At 45.7% G+C, this 24,196-nt stretch overlaps 1 protein-coding gene across 10 annotated transcripts in view; it reads left to right on the top strand.

Moving 5' to 3' along the window:
- RNF152 (ring finger protein 152) overlaps positions 1–24,196 on the top strand; it is a 79,758-nt gene that overhangs the window by 28,030 nt on the left and 27,532 nt on the right. For 2 of the 10 annotated variants that reach the window (XR_012001568.1, XR_012001567.1), the window contains exon 3: positions 632–23,392. The exons of the other annotated variants lie outside the window; for them this stretch is intronic. The gene's annotated coding sequence lies outside the window, so the exon portion shown is untranslated. Of the gene's footprint in view, positions 1–631; positions 23,393–24,196 lie in introns of those variants that run through there. 10 annotated transcript variants of the gene reach the window in all.

Below are 24,196 nucleotides of genomic sequence, written 5' to 3'. Positions count from 1 at the left end.
TCTGCTTTGTCCACTCAAGTTCTTTTTGGAAGGGTCATCTTGTCCATGGGCAGCCCGTGATCTCGTCTGAGCCTCAGTTTTCTTGTGTGTGAAATGGGGATGATAATACCTGCCCTCTTTCTCCGTCACACAGATAGTCGTGACCATTAAATGAGATCATGGATGTGAAAACACCTGTCTAGTACCTTTTATAGTATGGGAGGCAGAGAGGTGCTAAAAGGCTCAGGATGGAGGAAACAGGATTTCCTCCTTCCTCCCCTCCCCTCAGGATCTGATTAGGTCTCACTTCTTAGGGGAGGGAAGGTTCCTCTGAGGGACTCAGGGCCTTGTCTTTCTTCCTCCATTTCCATGAGGTGGGCAGAAGAGGTTTCATGGAGCACAGCCATATATTTTCTCTTTCTTAGTTGGTTCTGCTTCCAAATCAAGAGGTTTTTGTTGGGCTCCTGGGTGGCTCAGTCAGTGAAGCATCTGCCTTTCGCTCAGGTCATGATCCCGGGTCCTGGGATCAAGCCCCCTATGGGCTCCCTGCTCAGCGGGGAGTTTGCTGCTCCCTCTCCCTCTGCTGCTCCCCCTGCACGTGCACTCTCTCTCTCTCTGTCAAATAAATAAATAAAATCTTTTTTTTTTTAAGATTTTATTTATTTGTTCATGAGAGACACAGAGAGGCAGAGACCTGGAGGGAGAAGCAGACTCCTCGCAGGAAACCTGATGCGGCACTCGATCCCTGGACGGAGATCACGCCCTGAGCCAAAGGCAGGTGCTCAGCTGCTGAGCCACCCCGGCATTCCAATAAATAAAATCTTTAAAAGAAGAGGAGGTATTTGTGACTCCTCAGTTCTTCATTTCTACCTTATATTAATTTCCCAGGGCTGCCCTAACAAAATACAAGGAATCGCGTAGCTTAGGACAACAGAAATTTATTTCTCTGACGGCTCTGGCAGCTGGACGTCTGAATTCAAGGTGTCAGCAGGTGACGCCCTCTCGAAACCAGTAGGGGAAGATCCTTCCTTGCCTCTTCCAGCTCCTGGTGTTGCTGGCGGCCCTTGGCTTGCAGATGCACCTATTCTCTGCCTGTGTCGTCTTATGACCCCCTTTCCTCAGGTGTCTCCTCTTCTCCTGACAGCACATGAGTAGTGTTGGATTGAAGGCCCTCCCAGTAGTATGACCTCGTCTTAGCGAACTACCTGTACACTGGCCCTACTTCCCAGCAAGGCCACAGTCTCAGGTACAGGGGACTAGGACCTGAGCATACACTTTTTGGAGACTTTCTTTGTTTTTGTTTTGTTTTTAAAGATTTTATTTTATTTATTTATTTTTAAAAAGATTCTATTTATTTATTCACAAGAGACACAGAGACACAGGCAGAGGGAGAAGCAGGCTCCCTGCGGGGAGCACGATATGGGACTCCATCCCAGAACCCCAGGATCATGTGCCCTGAGCCAAAGGCAGATGCTCAACCAATGAGCCACCTAGGCATCCCTTTTTAAAGATTTTATTTATTTATTCATTAGAGGCAGAGACACAGAGGGAGGAGCAGGCTACATGCAGGAAGCCTGACTTGGGACTCGATCCCGGGTCTCCAGGATCACATCCTGGGCTGAAGGCAGTGCTAAACCACTGAGCTACCCGGGCTGCCCTGGAGACCCTCTTTGATACCCCTAGACACACGCGCGTGCGCACACACACACACACACACACGTGGATTGCTACTCATTCACACCACAGCTTTAAGCTCCTTTGCAGAAGGGCCGCATTCACCGCCCTGGACAGAGAGGCAAGCCCCCGATCTTTCCAGACCTGCTGGCTGTGTGTCCTTGGGAGCGCCCCTGCACCTCGAAAGCAGCTCAGAGGTCGGATTAGCACCAAACCACCCTCTCTCACGCTCGGTTGACGACTGGCGTCTCCTGAGCCTGAAACCAAGAAGCCTCGATGGTACCAGTGGGAAGTGCGAAAGGCCTTCCATTTTTTTTTTAAGATTTTATTTATTTATTTATGATGGAGAGAAAGAGGCAGAGACACAGGCAGAGAGAGAAGCAGGCTCCATGCAGGGGGCCCGACGTGGGATTCCATCCCAGGACCCCAGGATCGCGCCCTGGGCCAAAGGCAGGCGCTGAACCGCTGAGCCACCCAGGGATCCCCCCTTCCAGTTTTATTTGAAACGATCAGTTTTATCAGAAGTACTGAGTTGGGAATTTGGACAAGTGCATACGGCGGCCCCTCATATGCATGGGGCCAGGCACGCGGGGGCTCTGGCGTTGTGTGCACAGGTGGCTGGGACCCAGGGAGCCCCAGCTTGGCCAGAAGAGGGGCTCGGCCGTCCCGGGCTGGGTGCCTGACATAACTCGGCATGAGAAACGTGGTTGCCCCCAGGGGGGTTCGTACTGTCAGGACGAAGCCAGCAGACTGAGTTAGTCCTCGTTTGCCTCTGTCTTGCCAAGGGAACTTAGACCCGGTTCTTACTAGAGCAGGATCCTCGGTGTCTCATCTCTGTGTGAAAAGAGTGAAATTTGCTGCATCATGATGTCTGCAGGGCAATTAATGGGTTGCTGTGTGCAAGCCGCTGGCTGACCTCAAGGAAATAGGGGTTGTTCATGAGGACAGTCATTCACTAGCTCTGTCTCCACCAGTAAATGGATTTTAGGCTCAGATGGGGGCGTTTAAATAAGAACATGGTCTGAAATGCAGAGGGTCGGTTGAGGAGCTGCTGGTCTTGTATCTCAGGGCCCTGCCAGGCCCAGGAGGAGTGCGAGAGACTTCCCCCGGGTGGGAGCCCGCCTGCCAGATACGATGGAAGGGCCGAGGGAAGGCCTGGGGCTTGGGGTGTCCCCTTGGGGTGATGGGTTGCAATGGGAAGTTGAAGGAGGTAAAATTGGGGAATATTGCCAGAAGTGGCAGTATCAGGGACAGAGTCCCGGTGTTAGGGAATGGGGTTCAAGGGATGGCAGGTCCAGGTGCTTGGGGGAGGGAGAGGCAGCCAGGGGTCCCGTGAGCTTCAGACCTGAGGGCTAAGGAACAAGAAAGAACGCAAGTGTAGGTAGGGGAGCTGGGGCAGGAAGTCAGGGCCAAGCTGGCATTCTGGGGAGACTTGGGTGGGGCCCCAAGGGGTTGCCCCAAAAGTCCCTATACGTCTCCACTAGGGTTAGGGTTGGTCCTAGAAGCTGGTGTAGGTGGGAGGGATTCATTTGTGAGAAACGAGGGCTGGAGCAGCCCGACCCCAGGTTGAGACAGACCACTTTTGGGATGGAGCCATCATCCTCCCTGCTTCATTTATTTGAGTAGACTTAGTAAGGCTCAGTAGCAGAAATCCCAGAATAAAGCTTAACTCCTCTCTACCACCTGAGCATAAGCTAGAGTTGTTTTTCCTGCTGCTGCTGCTGTTTTAGTTGTCTCCTTCCTTAAAATCATGGGGCAAGTGCATTATTTTGGAAAACACCCGAATGTAGATGTTTAGATACCTCATGACAAATTTACCTAAAATGACTATTGATGAACGGAGCCGGGACTGCGAAGTGTTTTGTTTTAATATTGCCATCCCCAAACAGAATGAACAAAACGTCCCCACCCAGGCCTATGTTTGATTGCTGGCCAGGGCCTAGAAGACGTGAAAATCGTGTGAACTGTTTGCTACTTCTGTACCTGGTCCAAGCAGAATGCGGCCATGCACCATGAGGCCTGGCATTTAAAAGAAATATTTGTACACACAATGGAATATTACTCAGTCGTAAAAAAAAAAAGAATGAAATCTTGCCACTGGGGACAACATGGATGGATCTAGAAGATCTTAGACTAAGTGAAACAAGTCAGAGAAAGACAAGTGCCATATTTCACTTAGACGTGGACTCCAAAAAATAAAACAAGCAAAAACAGAAATAGTCATAAAAACAGAGAACAAACTGGAGGGACAAGGGGGTTTAAGAGGTACAGACTTTCGATTATAAAACAAATAAGTCATGGGAATGAGAAGTACAGCGCAGGGAATGATAATGTTGTATGAGGACAACACATATCGTGATGAGCAGTGCATAATGTATACAATTGTCGAATCCCTATGTTGTACACCTGAAACTAGTATAACACCGTATGTCAGTTATACTTGTGTTATAGAAATGTGAAAAAGGAATAGTAGGTTATGAGAAGAACTGCAGTAACGTGTAACAGACCATGAGGAGCATCCCTGTCTCTGCTTGGAGAGAAAACCCTGTTTGTGTGGCTGTTGAAGATTGGCTTCATTTTGCCAGGACCCAAACCATAATATTCTGAAGCCCAAAAGGGTCAAAAGCAAGGCCCAGACAAAATATGTGGCAGCTTTTGATGTAAAAATTATTTTAGTTTCCCCATCAAAATGAAATCCCCTAGACTGTGTTTGATGTCCTGAGGGAGGCATCGAAATTAGGAGTTTGGTGATCAGGGTTTTTGTTGTGACTCGACTCTGGATGAATCATTTAATTTCCTGAAAGTCTCAGTTTTTCTTATCTGCAAAGTAGGAAATTTCTTTTACACTCTCTTTTCCAGTGTTGGGGGTAATCCATTGAGTAGTGTACACAGCACTGGAAATGGACATATTCTTCAACTGGTAAGCAGGGATGATCAGCACAAAGGTAAAAAGTCAGAATCTCTATTTTATGCCTGTCCCCCTGCATCTTATTTTAATTAAATTCACTCGAGAGTTTTGATGGAAAAATGCTTGTTTTTCCGTGTTTTACTACTTAATTAATCTAAAATGTTACCCTGAGTAATGGCGCTATATCTAGACAAGGGCTGTTCCAAGAGGAGAAATTGTGCAGAAGGATGTTTGTAAATAATGCTTAGGTGACACGATTGTGATAATTATGGCTTTTTGAAGATGAGTTTTATAGCAAGTCTTCAATTTTCCTGTCACTTTTTTTCTGGGCTCTTCCACTTAGGCAAGCACATTTGTTTCATGGAACTAGCTGTTCAGGGATCTGAATCCTGAGAGAGCTTAACAGCTCTGTGAATCCACTTTTCATTTGCTGTGGCTAATTTTGCAGACCCTCAAAGAGGAGGAAGATTGCTCTGCTGTCCCCCATCTCCACCCCGGATAAAGAGGAGTAGCAAATCTCCAACTACTCAGTCTCCAGCTCAAATGAATAGCCATCCCTGCATCAGACTAACCTTGAATGCTCTGCCGGACCCTACGTGGCCAGAAGGGCCCTAGTGATGATGCTCTGATGATGCTTTGTGTGGAATTCCCGTCCCAAGAGTGACCACCTCCCCCCCATTCCCGTCCATCCCTTCTGTGCCTGTGCTTGGGAGGCTCTGAGTACTGGAGGCGGCATGAAAGTGCAGGACCCTCCTGTAGTTAAGACCCTCAGAAGTCTTTGAAATAAACTCTTGGGACCCCCAGGCTTTGAGGCTTTCCCCAGGAAGGGGGCCCATTTAATATTTCATCATGTTGTTCTCCAGCTTAGGGGTCTTCTCTAGCTTCTAGTTGTTTGGAGTCTTAACCATCAGTTTCATGATCTTCACTTATTCATCAGCTCAACTGGAATCTAATTGCAGATAGAAGGCAGCCAGTAAACTTTGTTAATGGATCTTTTGGAAGCTTCTAGAGTCAGAATTGGAGGAGCCCTTAGAGGTCATTTTGTCCAGCCTACCAATGAGAACTCAGGCCCGGAGAAGCTGAGTGACTGGTCCAGATGAATGAATGGAGAGCCAGGACAGGAACCCAGGGCTCTTGAACTACCTGGATCTAGGGAGACATGGAGTAAGGAATACTTAGCAGATGTGCTCTCTTTTAGTTAGGTTATATCCAAATTATGTGGATTAGAATGTCCTAATTTTATTTTAAAGATTTATTTATTTATTCATGACACATAGAGAGAGACAGAGACACAGGCAGAGGGCGAAGCAGGCTCCATGCAGGGAGCCGGACGTGGGATTCGATCCAGGGTATCCAGGATCACGCCCTGGGCTGAAGGCGGCGGCGCTAAACCGCTGAGCAACCCGGGCTGCCCTAGAATGTCCTAATTTTATTACAAGTTTATGGTTGGCTCCTGCTAAACCAGAATTCCCGTGTAATGCTACCTTGTTGTAAAGCTTTAAAAATGCATTGATTTACTTTTCTGAGTTAGTGGCCCAAACTGACTCTTAGATGGCAGGGAATCTTGGTTCCCCTAGGAATCATTGCAAATATTGGTTGTAATCCTATAAAATGATAGCTTCAGAGCATGGATTTGGCATGAATACAAGCCACAGAATATATTCCAGCATTCCTCCTCTCCTCTGCCACATTAGCTTATTTAAAATATAATATTTTGGTTATTTGAATTATTCCACATGACCTTTAAAATCCTGTTTGCTGTTTTTTTTAGTTCTGGAGACAGAGTCAATGAGTTCTCTTAATCCTGGACAATCATGTGATTTTCTGATATTATACCACTTGCATTCTGATGGGGTATGGATTATTATTTCTTCTTCTTCTTCTTCTTCTTCTTCTTCTTCTTCTTCTTCTTCTTCTTCTTCTTCTTCTTCTTCTTCTTCTTCTTCTTCCTCCTCCTCCTCCTCCTCCTCCTCCTCCTCCTCCTCTTCCTCTTCTTCTTCTTCTTTCTTCTTCTTCTTCCCTCCTCCTCCTCCTCCTCCTCCTTCTCCTTCCCTACCATTTTCACATCAGGTTGAACACAGACTCAGGCAAGGTATAAGCTTGGGAGTGAGATTTGCTTGGCTTGTTTACCTTCTCCCATTGTTGAAGTGGCTGTGATTCAGCACCAGGTTCTTCTCTCCCTGATGTGCTTGGGAGGAAGGGTATGTGAAATCCCAAGGCATCAGTGGAAGTGTGACCATCATATTAGAATGTTCTTTGTGTTGAAAGCTGTACCCACTGCTTCCTGATGACCCCCACTAAAATAATACCACGTTCTAGAAGAACGCCATCCGAGCTTCTAAATACACACTACCTCCTCCTCAGTTGAGAAGAAGAGAGAAAGTAATTCTGAATAGGTTGTTTGAAGCAGGCAGGATAAGGACATCACGGATTATAAATTTTTCTCCAGGTGGTTGTGTGTAAGGGTGTGTCTTAGCAAGTTCAGATCGCTTTGCTCTCTTCAAACGGAGAGCTTGCCTTTTCTCCCCATGTACTTCTTGTGCAGCTCAGTTACTTGTGACATTGTAGTCTGTATAACGAATTACTGCCTCAGGAGGCTTGCTGCTTCTTCTGCACCATAGAGAAGGGGTCTGGCTCAAGGCCTGTTTACCAGGGGTAGTAGTGCATGGCCTGTATTGGCTGAGGAACAGAAATAATGATTGAAGCTGAGTGAAAACACTTATTGTTAACAGTGTGGTGAAACTGGGAAAAGAAAGTAGTATTGCAGACATCACCTTATCGTGGGGACCCAACACTTGTGGCAGAGGGAAAGTGGGACTTAGAGTTATAAGGTCAGATTTAAATTCAACCTTGTGTCAGACATGGGAACTGGTTAAGTCATGCAACCCTGAGCCTAGTTTTAATTGAAAAAATGAGGATGATGGGCAGGGAGAATGGACATAATGGTGATAGTGGTGACATTTGTTTTATTCTGTGGCAGGCTGAGTAATGGCCCCCCAAAGATGTCCTAGTCCTAATCCCTGGAACCTGTGAGTGTTCTCTTATATGGCAAAAGGAACTTTGTAGAAGTGATTAGGGATCTGAAAATGGGAGAGATTATCCTGGATTATTTGGGTCTGTCCAAAGTAAGTACAAGGGTCCTTTCTTGTAAGAGGGAGGCAGCAGAGGAATATTTGGAAGGAGCCATGGCTTAAGGAACACAGGCTGCCTCTAGGCAAGGAAATAGATTTTCCCTTCAGGGCCTCCAGAAGGAACCAGCCATGCCCACACCTTGACTTTAGCTTAGGGAGACCGATTTCAGACATCTGGTCTCCAGAACTATAAGAATAAATTCATGTGGTTTAGGCCACTAAGCTTGGGATAATTTGTTACAGCAGCAATAGAAAACGCGTGTCTCACAGCTCTCATAATGATTAAATGTGACTTTGTATTTATATATTTATAAATCTCAAAGTGCTGCATAAGTGTTAGTAATTTCAAAATGCATTTTTATATTCATCTAGATTTCCAGGTGAAGGTGGTCTAGCTATGTCAGGAAGACCAAGAGGACAGTTTCCATTATGCAGTGAACAAACAGATTGGGTCTAAAAACGTAAAACCCATGTTATCAAAGATTTCTAAATTGTGAAATTGTTCCTGGTCATTAGGTCAAAAGTGAGTCACTTTTTTTGATCCGGCAGGTGTATGCCTTCCTTTCGGTATTTGTGAGTCTCAGCCTTGCATGTTGTGGAGTCACCGGCAGAGCTTTTAAAAGTCCCAGTGTGCAGCCTCACCCCAGGACAATTAAGTCAGAACCTCTGCAGGTGGCACTTGAGCAATGGTATTTTTTAAAGCTCTTCCAAGCTTTAAAAAGCTTGGTAGTGTTCAGCCAAGAATGAGACCTGCTGCAGAGGTATTGTGTATGCTGAAGTAAGATTTTAAATCCGTCTTCTGAGGTCTGATGATCCAGATGTTCTTTTGAGTTTTGGGGAAGATGCTTTTCCAAGGACTGTAGGTTACATCTTTCAATGATATTGACTTCCCAATGTATGAGCTATGGTATAATTCTGGCAAGAAAGGCAAAAAGTATGAGTTAGCCAACAACTCTTGAGATAGATGTTCGGCAAACAGATTGGTGTGCCCCGATGGCAGACACAGTTTCAGTAAGCAAATAACCTTTCTCCTTGTATTGCCCAAAGGTTTTAAAAAGTATTAGTGAGGGAGAGAGAACTTGGAGAGCTTTTCCTTAAATGATTGATCCCCATGAGGATTGAGAAATATTGTTTTTACTCATATTTTGCATCCTTTAGTTTCCAGTCTGGAGGAAAAAGTAATCATTTTGAAATTTCTTCCTTGGCAATCATTGTTGGTAGAAGCTGTGGTCTTTGAAAGTTACCTCCCTGTGTTCCTGGGTGCTTTGAGCTGAGACGTGTCGCCGAGGGCCTCTCTGGGCTGACTGTCGCTGAGATGGCCCTGGTCTTTGACAGCAGGTGAAGTCATCTGCATTGTGTATGTCACAGGGAGGGTATCGTAGATAAAATCGTTTTTTATAAATCACAAGATGCTATGCAAATGTTGCTGTTGTATTATCAGTGGGGATTCTGGGTTGAAGTTAAAAAGATGATAGAAAGCGCATAGCATAAACTTATTATATTCATGTATAAAAATAGATGAGGGTCCTTATTTTCTGGGTTCTAAGGTAGTGACCAAATAGAAGCACTGTCTGGTACCTCTAGATGGTATGTGATATATTTTTTTATTGGTCATTTAACCAGTTGGGTTTAATTTTCTTATCTATAAATGAAAACATTAATGATTGGCTTTCTTCAGGCTGCCTTAGGTGAATTTAGGTATCCAGACAGTAGGGCAGGACTAAAGTGTAGCTGTGGATGATATTGTTTCAGTTTAAATCTTGGCTCTGAAGCTTACTCTCTGGGGGACACTCAGAAAACTATTTAATCTCTCTGTACCTCAGTTTGTGTATCCTTAAAATGGGTAAACGGGATACCTTCTCATAGGACTGTTGCAAGGATTAGGTGAGGCCCATAGAAAACTTGGTGCCGTTTCCAGGTGTGTCCACTTCCTCACCCTTGAATCTGGGGCAGCTTAGGAGCTTGGGTCAGTGTTTTTTCCACCTTTCTTTCTTCCCTCCTTTTCTCCTCCCTTCAATAAACATTTATTGGATACCTACTAGAAACTATACTGTGGCTACAGTATTAATGCAGAGTAGACGCTGTGGTCCAGAACTTTAATGGTTTAAAAATTTGATTTTAAATATTGATACAAAGTGGTGATGTGGGGAGGGACTTGGGCGAGTGAAGCCTGTCTGGTTCTGTTAGATCAGAAATGTAAGACTTCACGTGGCTTATCTGTACCAACCCGACTCAGATCAGAAGATGTTCTTCGTAATTGTGGGTAATAGTAGATGGTCTTGGGGACCAAACAGAGGAAGGTCATTGGCGTGTTGCTGATGTACTGAGTAGTTCCCTGGGAAGCTGATAAGGCTCTGATCCATTTTGCTACAGAATCAGTCATTTATCAAAGCGAACATGGTGGTTGGGCATTTCTGTGTGCTTGGCACTGTGCCAGCTGCCCTGGGGGGCCTGGTCCCTGTGAGTGGAGCTTCCTGAGTATCAGAAGACTTTACAGTTGAGGAGTGGGGTGCTTATGTAGAGTGAATGCTGGGTGGAAGCTTCAGGGAGTTTGCACCACATATGAGCTCAAAGAAGATTTTGGGGTATTTTATGGTTCATGAAATTGTTTCTTTTTTTAACCCAAATTTTGGGTACCATTCATTCGCAAACAGGTTTACTTTGTTGTCATGAATTTAGACTTTTTTCATAGAGAATAGTCCAAAATGAAATCCTCTGCCCCAAGATTTCCCTCAGGACATATTGCTTGTGCTTTAACCAAGTCTCTGTAGCTTAACCCTGCTTTTCAGTATCATGGGTTTTACTCTCGATGAGCGCTATTAACCAAGTTTGGTGGTGATCATGATATCCCTTTGTGTTATTTTATTTTTTCTTTTAGATTTACTTATTTTAGAGAGAGATTGTGTGTGTGCACAAGTAGGGGCACAGAGGGAGAGAGTCTTCAAGCAGATTCCCCCTTGAGTGTGGAGCCCATCACAGGGCTAAGTCTCACGACCCCTGACATCATGACCTGAGTGGAAACCTATCAGTCTGACGCTTCACTGACTGGGCCACCCAGATGCACCTCACCCCCCCATTTGTGTTATTTTCTATTCTGCTTGTAAAGACGGAAAAGGAGAATTATTTTAAGATCATAGAATAATTCTGGAGAATGCTCAAAGAAATTTTGTATTTTCACCAATGCTACTTAGAACCACATATGAAAAATGATAATGAGGATTATAATGATGATAATGATTACATTCTGCTTTCAAGTGGTTATTCTATTCCAGATACTACCCTGAGGGCTTTGCACACATATTCTCCTTTTATCACCTGGCAACTGTGTGAGCCCATGCTTTCTTAGTGTTCACATTTTACAGACGAAGAGCACTAGGGCACAACAAGGTTGGATAAATTGTCCAAGTTCAAATGGTTCACCACTGAAAGGTTTACTGTGTGACTCCAGATGGGTCTGACAGATGTGCTTTCTATGCTACTGTGTTATTGCTTTGGGCAAAATCCACATTAGGAGGGTGGTGAAGAAGAGCCTCTAGAAGAGATGGGAAGGGTCTATTAAGTCATTCACCTCCCTATGTCCCTGACAGGTTTGGATGAAGGGTCATTGTATTTAAAAAGATAGAGACACTGAGCTGCTGAGAAATTGAGTATTGCTTCAGGTCACAAAGTAAATCATTGATAAAACTTAATCCAGAACCAGCTGCTCTTCAGACTCTTCCAGTGAAGAACGTTCAGCCTACCTGATTACACCACCTACATCAATTCAAATACATCGAGGAAGGAGAGATCGATCCATTTTGTTGTGGGTCATCCGAAATCAGAAGTTTGAGAATTTTTTAATTTGGATTAAATTCTAAAACTTCTTTCATATTTTGGAAAATGGCACAGGCTTTGGCATCTGCTCAGTGGGTTGTTGGGGGCAGATTACTGCCAACTCAGCGGTGAATACTTCCCTTTATGGGGCTTTTGGGAGGAGTGGGCACCTAGAACTTGGTCTGTATTCTCTGCAGTTGCTCAGTGATTGATTACTTATTATGCTTTAGAAAGAACTTTAGAAGAGAGAGCAGGATTCTCAAAACTAGTCAAAGGCCCAGGGAAATTCTTCAGGGTCAACTTCAAGGTAGCAGAAATGGAGCTTTTCTATAAAAAAACCCTCTGGCCATACTACGTAGCAGTTACATCTCAGTTTTTGTGTGGGGGGTACTAGAGACCATTTGCTTTGGACAGAGGAGTTAGTGTTTAGGTTATGAGCTGTTAACCACTCCCTCCCCCCCAACCTTCCACCCAGGGCAGCATTTCCCTGGATCAACAGCTAACAGGAAGTAAGGAAGGCTCCTACCTCTATCCAGGCTCCCCTCCCCTTCTGTGTTCTTCCCCAGACTGGTTAAGATCCAGGATCTCCCCTGGCTAACGGGTGTGCTGGACATTCTCCATTCATCCCTCCAGATCAATCTCCTGTCTCCCCAGACCTTGTGGCTGCATCACCCTGCCTCCCTTGCCTCTTGGCTTCAGGTTGGGGTTGACTACTGGCAGGAGATGGTAAGACAGAGAAGAGAGAAGTCAGATCCCTCCTCCCCTTTCCCATATCCGTGATCCCTCTCCATCTGAGCCACATTTCCCTCCCCCCCCTCCCCCCCAGCTCCTGCTGGGAAGGCCCATTTTCCAGATTCCAAAACTTCAAGCTTTTATTGATTGTGGCGACAGCTCCCTTCTCTTGCCTTTCAGTTCTGGGGTTGGTAGGGGTCTTCTGTCCCTAATCCCTGGCAGCCTGGAGAGGACCCTCACCCCTGCCCAGACCTGCATATGGTCCCTTCCTTAGCTCTCCTCCAACACTCCTCAGGAATAATGTCCAGCTGAGGTCATGAAGACTGGATCGCTGTGTATTAGAATGGTAAGCGTGTGAGTGTTGCTTGCTATTCCCATACGAGCTTCCAGTTTAAGTAGAGGAAGGTGATAGCAGAGGAAGGGTAGTAATTTATTTTTATTTTTAATTTTTACCATATCTGACATACATACTTCTTTTTTAGGGAATCATTCAAACATGCGGTTGTAATTATTAATGGTCAGAAAAATTACAGAAGCCTGATGTCTCTTGCAAAAATATTGAGAAACCTAGAAAACTTTGATGTAGTGGCAGAGAGAGAGAGAGAGAGAGAACAGAGTCAATAAGATAACCTATTCTTCCTTCCCCCGCTGCCCCCCATAGAGCTTTAGTTGGCTGATGTGATAGAGGCCCAGAGGCAGATTTTCAGTGGAGCATCTGGTATGTGCCAGGCACAGTTCTAGATGCTGCGGACGCAGCACCAGATAAGACCTGGAGCTCCTGTGCTGGGGACTGGGGGGGTGACGCCAAGCAAAATAGAATAGGTAAGTTACCTACAGTGTTAGAGGATGTGTGTCTAGAGAAAGATAACCAAAGGGAGAGGGAAGGGGATGCTGGGAGGTGTTGCAATTTGTAAAGAGGCAATCAAGGAAGGCCTTCTTAAGAAAGTGGCGTTTGAGCATAGACTTGAAGGAGGTGAGGAGGAAAGACACAGCAGTATCTGAGAGAAGAGGTCGCAGGCCCTGGGAAGGGTGAGCCAGGGGAGGCCCTGGGGTGGGGGGGTGATGGCACACACACGGGCCATTGTGAGAACTTTGGTTTTACTTCTCAGCCATGTGTGGCTATCCTAGGCTTTGGGGAGGAGTCCTCTGCTCTGATTTTTGTTGTAAGAGCATCACTCTGGATTCAGTACTAAGAGTAGACTGTAGGGGGCAAAGGAGGTGCGGGGAGCCCGACCACCCTATTGTCAATGCTCTTGGGGGGAGAGGGGGTGACCAGGACCCTGGTGTGGGAGGGGAGGAGGGAAAAGTGCTGGGATTCCAGACACCTGTAAAGAGCAAAACTGATGGGGTAGGTGGGATATGAGGTTGAGGTACGCCCAGGTGATGCTGAGAGTTTGGGCCTGTGCTGCTGGAAGGATAGAGTTGCCGGTAACTGAGATGGGGAGGACTGTGGGAAGAGCAGATTTTGGGGTGTGTTGCAAGGAGACCAAGAATTCCATCCTGGACATGTTAACTCTGAGAAGTTTATGAGAACCCCCGGTGGTGACCTCAGACGTGTGACTGTTGTCAGTGTTTAAATGGCAATTATAATGTTGCATTTTCAAAATTATGTCACCCTCGGTGGCTGGTTTTCTCTGAGGTGTGTTTTAAGAAAAAGCGATGTTTCTACCATGGGCCATAGTGATTTTGAGAGAGAGACTTAAGACAGCCTGTATTTTCCATTGATGCAAAGCCATCTTTGCATCGTTCACAGATTCAAGGGCACTTGTGGGAATTTATTCTGAGCCAAGAGACTTCTGGCACTGTTTTACCAGCTCCTGCGATAACTGCACCAAACCTTTTTTAGAGCAGAGCTGCGTGCGGTGGCACGATGCAGTGAGGGTCTCAAGTCAGCCACAGAAGCAGACCTCATGCAAATGGAAATAGCACATTTAGCAAAGTTCCTGTTTGCTTGTGTGTTAAAACTTTGCTGCCCTCCTAGATCTATTTTTGCTTTTAAATATTATCCTGCTCCCTCGTTCTGGTGCTTTCCTCTCCACTTCTTTTTATTTATTTCCGAACATTCTGTTTCCTTGCTGGCAAGGTCACGTTTGCTCCCAAAGTGAAGTTAGACCACAAGTAGGGGAAAAGAATACCAGCGTTTACTGAGCAGCTATTAGGTGCTGGGTAGTGGGCTGGATACCTTACCAAGTACCCTTCTGATCCCTAAAAACAATATTTTGAGATAGGCGTGACTGTTCTTGCCTGACAGGTGAGGAAATTGAAACTCAGTGAGGTTAAATGATTGGCCCGAAGGCCACGGTAGCTAATTGGTGATGAGTTGAGATTCCAGTTAGTGACTTTCCAAGGTCTCCGGCCTTTGCTCTGCCCAAGCAAAGTCCTCCCTTCAGGCAGTTGTGCTTCTCCATGGGAGTGCCTTGCTTTGGCCTTCTTATCCATGAAGAAGCGCTAGTATTTCCGCACCTGCTGCCCCTTTCATAAATGTTTCTACAGGTTTACTGTGGCGAACTCGGTGTTGGCAGGGGGCAGCAAGTCTCCAGGGCTTCTACTGGAGCACACCTCAAGTGAGGAATTACGAGGGAGAAGAGTGTGAGGAGGAAGGGGCAGGTGCTTCATGAGTGTGCATCGGCCTGTTGGGGACCACTTTTACCCCCCGCAGCCTCTGAGCCAAAGGATTATCCAGCCAGGGAGGTGGGAAGAAGGCTGTTGGCAGCAGGCATGGCGGCAGCAAAGGCCGCAGGGCTGAGACCAGCTAGAGGGGCTTGCACAGGTGCAGCAGGGAGGGAAGAGAAGCGGGTGTAGGGTAGACTGAAGTGGTCTGCTCTGTAGTCCTGAACGACTGCAGTATTTCTATTTCTTGACTTTCTATTTCATGATACCATGGCTGTTCTTCAAGATAGTTTTGGGGGCAGCCACAGAAGTAAAATGATTTGAAAATGAAACCTTATAATTGCCATTTAAACACCGACAACAGTCACAGATCTGAGATCACCACTGGGGGTTCTCATCTGGGGGACTCTGTTGGTTAAGGGCCTGACTTGTATTCTCAGGCCAGGTCTTATTTATTTATTTTTAGGATTTTATTTATTTATTTGACATAGAGAGCACAAGCAGGGGGAGCAGCAGAGAGAGAGAGAGAGAGAAGCAGACTCCCCGCTGAGCAGGGAGCCCAGTGTGGGCCTGGATCCCCGGACCCTGAGATCATGGCCTGAGCTGAAGGCAGACGCTTTACCGACTGAGCCACCCAGGTGCCCCTCAGCTCAGGTCTTTCTTTTCTTTTCTTTTCTTTTTTTTTTTAAACTTATTTATTCACAAGACACACAGAAAGAGAGAGAGAGAGAGGCAGAGACACAGGCAGAGGGAGAAGCAGGCTCCATGCAGGGAGCCCGATGTGGGACTCAATCCCAGGTCCCCAAGTGTTGCAGGCGGCACTAAACCGCTGTGCCACCAGGGCTGCCCATCAGCTCAGGTCTTGAGCTCCGGGTGATAAGCTCAAACCCTGACACTGGGCTTCATGCTGGGCATGGAACCTACTTAAAAAAAAAAAAAGATAATTTGGGGGAACTTTTTAAAGGTTGGGAAAAAGACAAGAGCAAGCCCAGGCAACAAGCACATGGGCTTGGCTGCATTTGGAGCGGGCTTATTCTCAGTGTGGTTACTGGGAGGACAGTGTTAACTGGGAGGAATGTCAGCTGGGCAGCTGGTGTCTCGGGTGGGGAGTGAGTGCGTTAGAGGGTGCTCATGTAAACCCGGCCGGGTCTTAAAGGATGCATGTACCTACCCCATGTAAGATGAAAGAGAAGAAAAACTCTGATGTAAGGGAAGAAACCTTCTTGACTATCCGCTTCACACTTGAGCACCTACGTGGATGGAAGGTTGATGTTTTCTAGCACAAAGCTCACAGGTGGCTTGGTGGGCACGCACTGTGTGCCCCGCTGCCCTGGGCAGGCCTGTGGGCTTGGTGGGAGGTCTGGCGCTCCAGCCACCTTCCTTGTTTAACTAGGTTTTATCTGAGATCCCCAACCTTCCCTTCTTATACAGCACACTCAAAACTGTCACCTCTGCAAGTGACTAAGCAAGTCCTCTTAACCCAGCTTCCTCACTCTTAGAAAAATCCTAGAGCATCACCAACATTTTTCTGCCCTTGGAGCCACTTATGGCCCTCAGGAGAAACAGGGAATAAAGTGAACGAAGTAGCCTCTTTGTCATTTGCCCTCCATAAATTGTTCATCACGAGGGGAGTAGGTGAATAAATGCCTTTTTTGCGAGGCCACCGTGACGAGCTAAGGGTCATCACAGCCTCTAAAAACTAAGGTGAAATGTATTTTGCTCATTCCCTTAAGAAATCAGATTCCCTGCCCTCATTGGAGACACAGGTTTTAAGTGCATATGACCTACAGACTCCTGTTATTATTACTTTTATTCCCTGCTAACCTGTATAGTTCTCGTGTAGACACAAGATGAATAACTTGTGGGACGGCCTGTGCTAGTGATTTAGAGTGAGAGTGTGACCTCCAGGTAAGAAATGCTGCTGTGAATGCCCTACAGTCCCAAACGTGTTTTCTCAGACAAAAACAACAATAACAAACACCCGAGAAACGCCAGAGCCACTGTGACTTATTCCATCAGATCCGGTGATGAACGTCCTTTGCCATCGTGAGAGGTGGGCAGCAGGATATTGTTTTTATGATGTCCAGTGGTCTGTTACTCATAACTCTTTTCCCATTAGTTGTGTGAGATTTTACAAAAGGCTGGGGATTTATTTGACTTGGACTTGCATGCAAAAGAAAAAGCATCGTTTGTGGGTTTTTTTTTTTTAAGATTTTATTTATTTATTTGAGAGAGAATGAGCAGGGAAGGGGCAGAGGGAGAGGGAGAAGCAGACTCCCCGCTGAGCAGGGAGCCCAGTATGGGGCTCGATCCCAGGACCTTGAGATCATGGCCTGAGCTGAAGGCAGATGCTTAACCTATTGAGCCACCCAGCTGCCCCAGCATTTGTGCTTTGTAGAGTTTTATGCTTTGTGCTGTTTAGACACCTACATGCTCTCGGTGTTTAGACAAGAGCTGGCAATCCTGAAGAAGTTAATATCTAATTTGGCAAGGCTTACCTTGGGAAACCAGCAAAAATGGCTAGAAACACCCCCATGAACCTAAATCATTTCTAGCTCGAGCTGCCTTTCCTGTCAGGGTGTGCATGAGCTGAAAAGAAAACCGTTTTGTCAGTCACTTGGAAATGGCTACCCACTGGGGCACCTGGGGGGCTCAGTGGTTGGGCATCTGCCTTCAGCTCAGGGCGTGATCCCCGGGTCCCGGGGTCGAGTCCCACATAGGGCTCCTTGCGCAGGGCCTGCTTCTCCCTCTGCCTGCGTCTCTGCCTCTTTCTGTGTGTCTCTCATGAATAAATAAATTAAATCTTTAAAAGAAAAGAAAAAAGGACATGGCCACATACTCACACAGGTCATTCTGCAAACCCTCCTCCAGAGCACGGCGGGCAGGCACCTGGCCAGGTGCAAACTACAGGTGCAGGACCCTTGGGAGGCAAACCCATCGAAGCCACTTCCATTCTGGGGAGGTGGGTGGCTGCAGTGGAAGGGCCTTGGCTTGCCACCAGCGGTCAGGAGACAGAGGAGCGATTCGGGGCAGCTCCAGGTTACCTGGGAAGACACCCCATAGTCCAGCATTTGCCCTTTTGCCACGAAGGACGGGGTTAGGCCAGAGAAGAGCCTCGCGCAGGGCCTGATTTTTGTGAAAACAAGTCTCTGTGGAAACAAAGCCCTTGTGACTGTTGGCCTGAGTCTGACAGCTGCCAGGCTTGTTAAAATGACAGCAGGATTCAGAAGAGAAATGGGCAGCTTGGAACACGAAAGAATGTGTTCTGCTTTTATGTCTGGCATGTGGTCAGCTGTCAATTAATAGGACTGTGCTGTGAGTTAGAAAAGCAGGCCACGGAGGGTCTTTCAGGAAATGTTTATAATGTGGAGTTATTCTGACCCTTGCTGTGTCGCCTGCAAAACAGAACAATGGCTTCTTCATAACAAATTGTTCAGTAGGAAAAAAAATGTGGTGAAGGGGGTTGCTGGTTAAGTTAAGAACAAAGCGAATATGTGATAAACTTGCGGTAAAAATAAGTGGGAGCCCTCAAAAGATCAGAATTGGGTTTGGTCTTGTAATTTGCTATTATAGTCCTTCTACTGGGTCTAAAGTAATACCTTCTAGCATATTCCTCAGGTCAAATCCAGCCTGTCTCCTGCTTCTGTAAATAAAGTTTTATTAGAACCCAGGCACATCCGTATGCTTGGGTATTGTATGTGGCTGCTTTCTACTGCAATGGGGGAGTCGAGTAGTTCTAGCAGATGCTGCGTGGCCCATGAAGCCTAAAATATTTACCATCTGTCCCTGTACAGAAGAAGCATGCTGACCTCTGTTCTAGAAGTTTGCCACTCAAAGCAGCATTGGTGATTTATTGGCACATGAATGTCTGAGAAGCACTGGCTGAGGGCAGGAGTTCTTCAGCTGGGGACTCAGTGATCGAAGTCCATGCAGTTATAGGCACACGTCTGCTTGCGGACGTGTGGGTTTTTCTGCACCTCTACCCTCTCAGGCGTAGAGGAGTCTGTGCCCTTTATCACTTTCCCAGAAGGTTTGTAGCCCCTAAGAGTAAAGAATCATTAGTCTAGAAGAGGGAGGCCTTGACTCAGAACTCATGGATTCATGTTTGAAGTGATGACTACAAAGATCTCACTTCCCTACACCCGGAAGCATCAGACCAACCCTTGCTTATTTATTTATCTATTCTTAAATAAAGAATATAAGATTTGTAGCACAGCACAAATGTGGGGCATGACATTTTGTGACTGTTATTAATGGATAAGGGACTGTTTCATGGATATTGGTTCCTTGAGCCTTAATAGCTAGTGTCATATCACATTGTGGTTCTGGAGATATTTATTGCATGCCTATCCCATTTGGAAAAATGAAAGCTCTGAGGTCCAAAATTATAGGCCTTTCTAGTGACTTCTTATGGATAGCCACTAGAAATCACTGCTAGTTAGCCTGACAACGTTATTAAATATCCATCATGTATGGAACCCTGTAGAAACTTCCAAAAAGCAGGAGATGGACTGTATAGTGGGCTGGGGCTGACTTCTGATCGCCTTTCCCATGAGTGGTGCTTCGTGTATTCTCTTTCTCATCCCAGATTAGGCTACTACGGTAGGTTGTAGGAACCAGAAGATTTATACATCATCTCCAGGTTGCCTGGATGGACACATTTCTGGGGATGGAAGCTGAGCAGAGCAGTAGAGGAAGGAATAATAATGGTGCTTTTAGAAAAAACTGTGATGTCAGAGGTAGAGAAAGGGAAGAAGCTCAGAAAGGCAGGCCTAGCTGAGTAGCCCTGACTTTGGAACCTAAATATCACTCCACAAATCTAAAAGGGTACATATCACTTTACTATACCATCTAAAATGTTTTTGTCTTTTTTCTTTAATCCATTAGAAGTTAATGTAGGGAAAGATGGATCATCACCATGAAGAATGTAAATATTTTATTATTATTTTTTTGGTGCTGTTTTTCAGTGGGAGAATTCTCCTGTGGAACAAACATGTTTCTGGGGTTCTGGGATCTGGGATGGACTGTACACAGGGCAGGGCTGGCTTTGGGCTGCCTGGAATCCATGGACTCTGAAAGTCTCCCTGGAAAGCCAAGAAGTTAGAAGTGAACACTCAGAGTGGTACGACAAGGGGAAAGAGCAAAGATGACACAGTCAGATAGGACTAGAAGCTCCCAGACCAGAGCATGAAACTTTAGGAGAGGAGGGGGAGCTGTGAGCAACAGGATTGGACTCCCGCTTTGTAGGCATAGCTCCTTGGGTTGTCGGCTATAAAGAAAAGGCAGATTGGCCCAAGTTGCAGGATCCTAGGCAATTTAACTGATGTTGAGGCTTGTCTGCTGCATGAGAACAAGATGTTGGACATCTCCAGTGGAGCGCAGCTCCTAGCTGTGTCTATTGACAGGACCTGGGAGCACTGATGGCCATAAGCACACCTATGGTTTCTAGATGTTGGTTTCTTTCTTTCTTTTAAGATTAAAAAAAATTTTTTTTCAAGTAATCTCTACACCCTACGTGGGGCTTAAGTTCACAACCCCAAGATCAAGAGTCGTGTGCTCTACCGACCCAACCAGCCAGACGCCCCACTAAGATCTTGATTTCTATTTTTTTTTTTTTTTAAGATCTTGATTTCTAAATGCCCTTCTGCAGGTAAAAGAAATGGGCTCCTGGGAGAAGTGGCTGATTCTGGGGCAAGGGAAGTGTCAGATGAGCATAAAATATCTTTCTGTGTCACGAAGTGCTCAAAGAGTGATGGGGACATAGGAACCAGCCTGAAGGAGCCCCCGATAGCCAAACCTAGAATACTTACAGCATCAAAATAAATATAGCAGTAATGGGTCATAGCTTGTTGAATAATATAAAATCAGTGAGCCCATATTAGTATAAATAAAATAAATAAGGAAAAAATGGCAGTCTACTTGCAACAGAATATTGCTAATAAATGTAGAAGAAAGGACAGAATTAAAAATCACCATTGGGCAACCATCATGTTATAGTTAATTCATGCAAGAAATTTTAAAGCATACTGAAATTGGTGGATGGAAGTTTCATAAGGAATAAGATTTAGATAGCCTCAACATACCTTTCTACGAAATGCTTGTTAAATACAAAAGGAAGGGGATTAACGAGTAACTTTATCGTGGAGAAACCTGGGAGACACGTGATCAACTTAGTATAACATAACCACCTGCTAGAAGTACTTCTGTAATCCCTCTCCTCTCCCCACCAAATAAAATGTATAAACTGAATCTATTCATGAGAAAACATCAGATGAACCCAGACTGAGGGGTGTTCAGACATTATCCTGGTGATCTTCCAATCGTCTGGGGAATGTTTCAGACTGAAGAAGAATAAGGAATCAGGACATGTAAATACAACATGTAACCCTGGATCCCGTCCCTTTGCATTGTTGGGACATTTGGTGAAATTTGCTGATTTTCATGGTTGTACTGCAGTTAGGTAGGAAATACTTTGAACATACAGCAATAATGGGACCTCTGGTCTGCAACTTACTATCAAACGTTATGGGGAAGGCTGTTTTTTGCAACAGAGTGCGGTCCTACGAGTGAGTAATCATAGTTAGGTTGTGGAAGATGATGGGTGAGGAAGGTTGAGAATAAGTCTGCAGCTGATGTTGTTAGCAGAGAAGCAGGGACCAGTAGGGACCAGAAAGGAACAGATGGGAAGTATAGGTGGTTTAAGATAAAGGAGCATCAACCTACAAAGGGTGAAAGACCCCCAGGAGGGAGTTAGTGGGAGGCAAGGAGGCGAGTCATGAGAAAAGGATAGGTGAGACTTTGATCTGGATGGGGAGGGGAAAGCGAGGACCTCAAGTGGGGCTTTGGACAGCAGATGTGCGTCGATCTCCGTGCTGTCCTTGGCCCACCCTCCACTGCCCTCTTAGTACATGGTGGCTCTTGCATCTCTCTCCAGCCACGAATATTAATGCTCTCTGAGGATGCTCCATGGCTATTTGTAGATGCTTTGCGGCCAAGTTGGGTGGGAGGGGTGGCAGGAGAGGTGGATTGCCAGGGACTAAGGAAGGATTACAACAGTTTATTTTAGAAAGAGAGGTTGGTTTAAGCTCACACCGAGGCACATTTCATTTGATCTTGGTTCTCTGAGATTCATTTCTGCTAATGGGAATGAAAATGAGGCTGGCTTCAAGCGTAGGCTGAAATGTGAGGATTTAAGTATTACTCCTCTGCCTTTGGTTATAGGGCTGAACTTTGTGGAGTCCTTTTTGCGATTGCTTCTCTCTGTTCCTTTGAACATGCCAAGTCCATGAAAAGTTAGGAGTCCAAACTCAAATGTATAGGATTGTTCATGTTTCGAATTAATTTAATTCACCAAAGTCATGAGTGTGTAGCATGTGCTTAAATGCTGTGGTTTACAAAGATAAAGAACACTTATTTCCTGCCCTAGAGTGACCAAATCTGGGGGCAAGGCTGGGGGAGAATTGTGAATGAACAACTAGTTACAAGGCAACATGGGAAGGGGTTTCATAGGGGCTGCTAAAGAGCTGAGCAACTGGGGAGGAGACAACCTCCAACTTTGTTAGGGCTGTAGAGGGAAGCCTTCAGGTCAGGAGGAACAGTATGCGTGTTTCTTCAAAGAAAGGCACAGAGGCAGGGATCCCTGGGTGGCTCAGCGGTTTAGCACCTGCCTTTGGCCCAGGATATGATCCTGGAGTCCCGGGATCGAGTCCCGTGTCGGGCTCCCTGCTGCATGGGGCCTGCTTCTCCCTCTGCCTGTGTCTCTGTTCACCCTCCTCTCTCTCTCTCTGTGTCTATCATGAATAAATAAATAAAATCTTTAAATAAAAAAAGAAAAGCACAAAGGCAAGGAACCAGGAGTTGGAGGGTGTCCTGGCGCCTAGGGGAGAGAGTGGGGGGCGGGCATGGAGGCTGTGTGATTAATGGGGATGGGACTGAAGGACCTCGGGTACCATTTTTGTGAAATCTGAAGGAAAGAGTGCATTTGGGTGCTGTGGGCCAGGAACACTGCTAGACACTTTGCCTGGCTAAATAGAAAAATTAATCAAGAAGAGCACAAGGGGTGCCTGGCTGGCTCCGTTGGTGGAGCATGCAACTCTTGATCTTGCAGTTGTAGGTTCAAGTCCCATATTGGGTGTAGGGATTACTTAAAAAAAGGATCTTAAAAAAAAAAAAAAAAAGCACAAAGTCAGTGTATTCGTTTGCTTAGGCTGCTATAACAAAGTGGCATGGACTGGGTGGCTTAAGCAACAGAAGTTTATTTTCTCACCATTTTGGGGCTAGAAGTCTCAGCTCTAGGTGTCAGCAGGGTTAGCTTCTTCTTCTGAGACCTGTCTCCTTGGCTAGTAGACGTCCGCCTTCTCCCTGTGTCTTGCTGTGGTGTTCGGAATACCTGGCTGTGCCCTAATTTCTCCTCCTGATGAGGACATGGATATATTGAATGAGGGCCACTCTAGTGACCTCATTTTAGCTTAATCACCTCTTTAAAGGCCGTATCTCTAAATACAGTCACATTCTGAGGTCCTGGGGTTAGGACTTCAATGTATGAATTATGGGATGGGGGGCACAGTTCAGCCCATAACAGTCAGGAGGTTTTATTTTCATCAATCCTCACATGTTTTTGAAAGGTGATAGGCAACTTTTCAGAAAGCGTAAGAGGCTTGCTATAGCTGTATTTAGCTTCCTCTCACCTATATAGTCTTAGAAATAGAAGGAATAACTAAACAGGTGGAATGTAGATGAATTTCACACTTGACCACATTTTCAGGCGTCATGACACTTCACTGCCAGAATAATTCTGGCATATTCTCCTGAGAACAAGGAGAACATTCTCCTTCAGAATCCTATCAACACACCCAAGAAATTCACCATTAATTCAAGAATATCATCTAATACATAGTCCATATTTAAAAACGCCCTTGATCACCATAGAGATTCCCCGTTGCCCCCACATCCAGTTGTGGATCCCAACATGGTTCATGCATCTTCTCCGTCTCTTACAATCTAGAACAGTCTCCTTGCTTTTGGTTTCCTTTCCACAACATTGCCAGTTTTGAGGAGCCCTAGGAATCCAACGCATCTTGTTCCTTATGATCAAAAGTCAAGATGAACATTTTGGCACGGTACCTCACAAGCAAAATTAGGTTCTTCTGGGCACCCTGTAGGAGGCATGTGCCGTCGGCCTGTGCCATTATAGGGAGGTGCTAAGCTACATCCTTGGCCAAGGGGATACCTGCCAGATTTCTCCATTGTATGTGGAGAGGACTTTGTCTTCACCACTTAGTAAGCAGTCTGTGAACTGTTTTTTTTTTTTTTTTAATATTTTATTTATTTATTCATGAGAAACAGAGAG

Source organism: Vulpes vulpes, chromosome 5 (genome assembly GCF_048418805.1).
Source record: "Vulpes vulpes isolate BD-2025 chromosome 5, VulVul3, whole genome shotgun sequence".
NCBI classification, from domain to species: Eukaryota; Metazoa; Chordata; class Mammalia; order Carnivora; family Canidae; genus Vulpes; species Vulpes vulpes.
The sequence above is the reverse complement of the archived record's forward strand: the minus strand, read 5'-3'. Positions and strand labels throughout refer to the sequence as shown.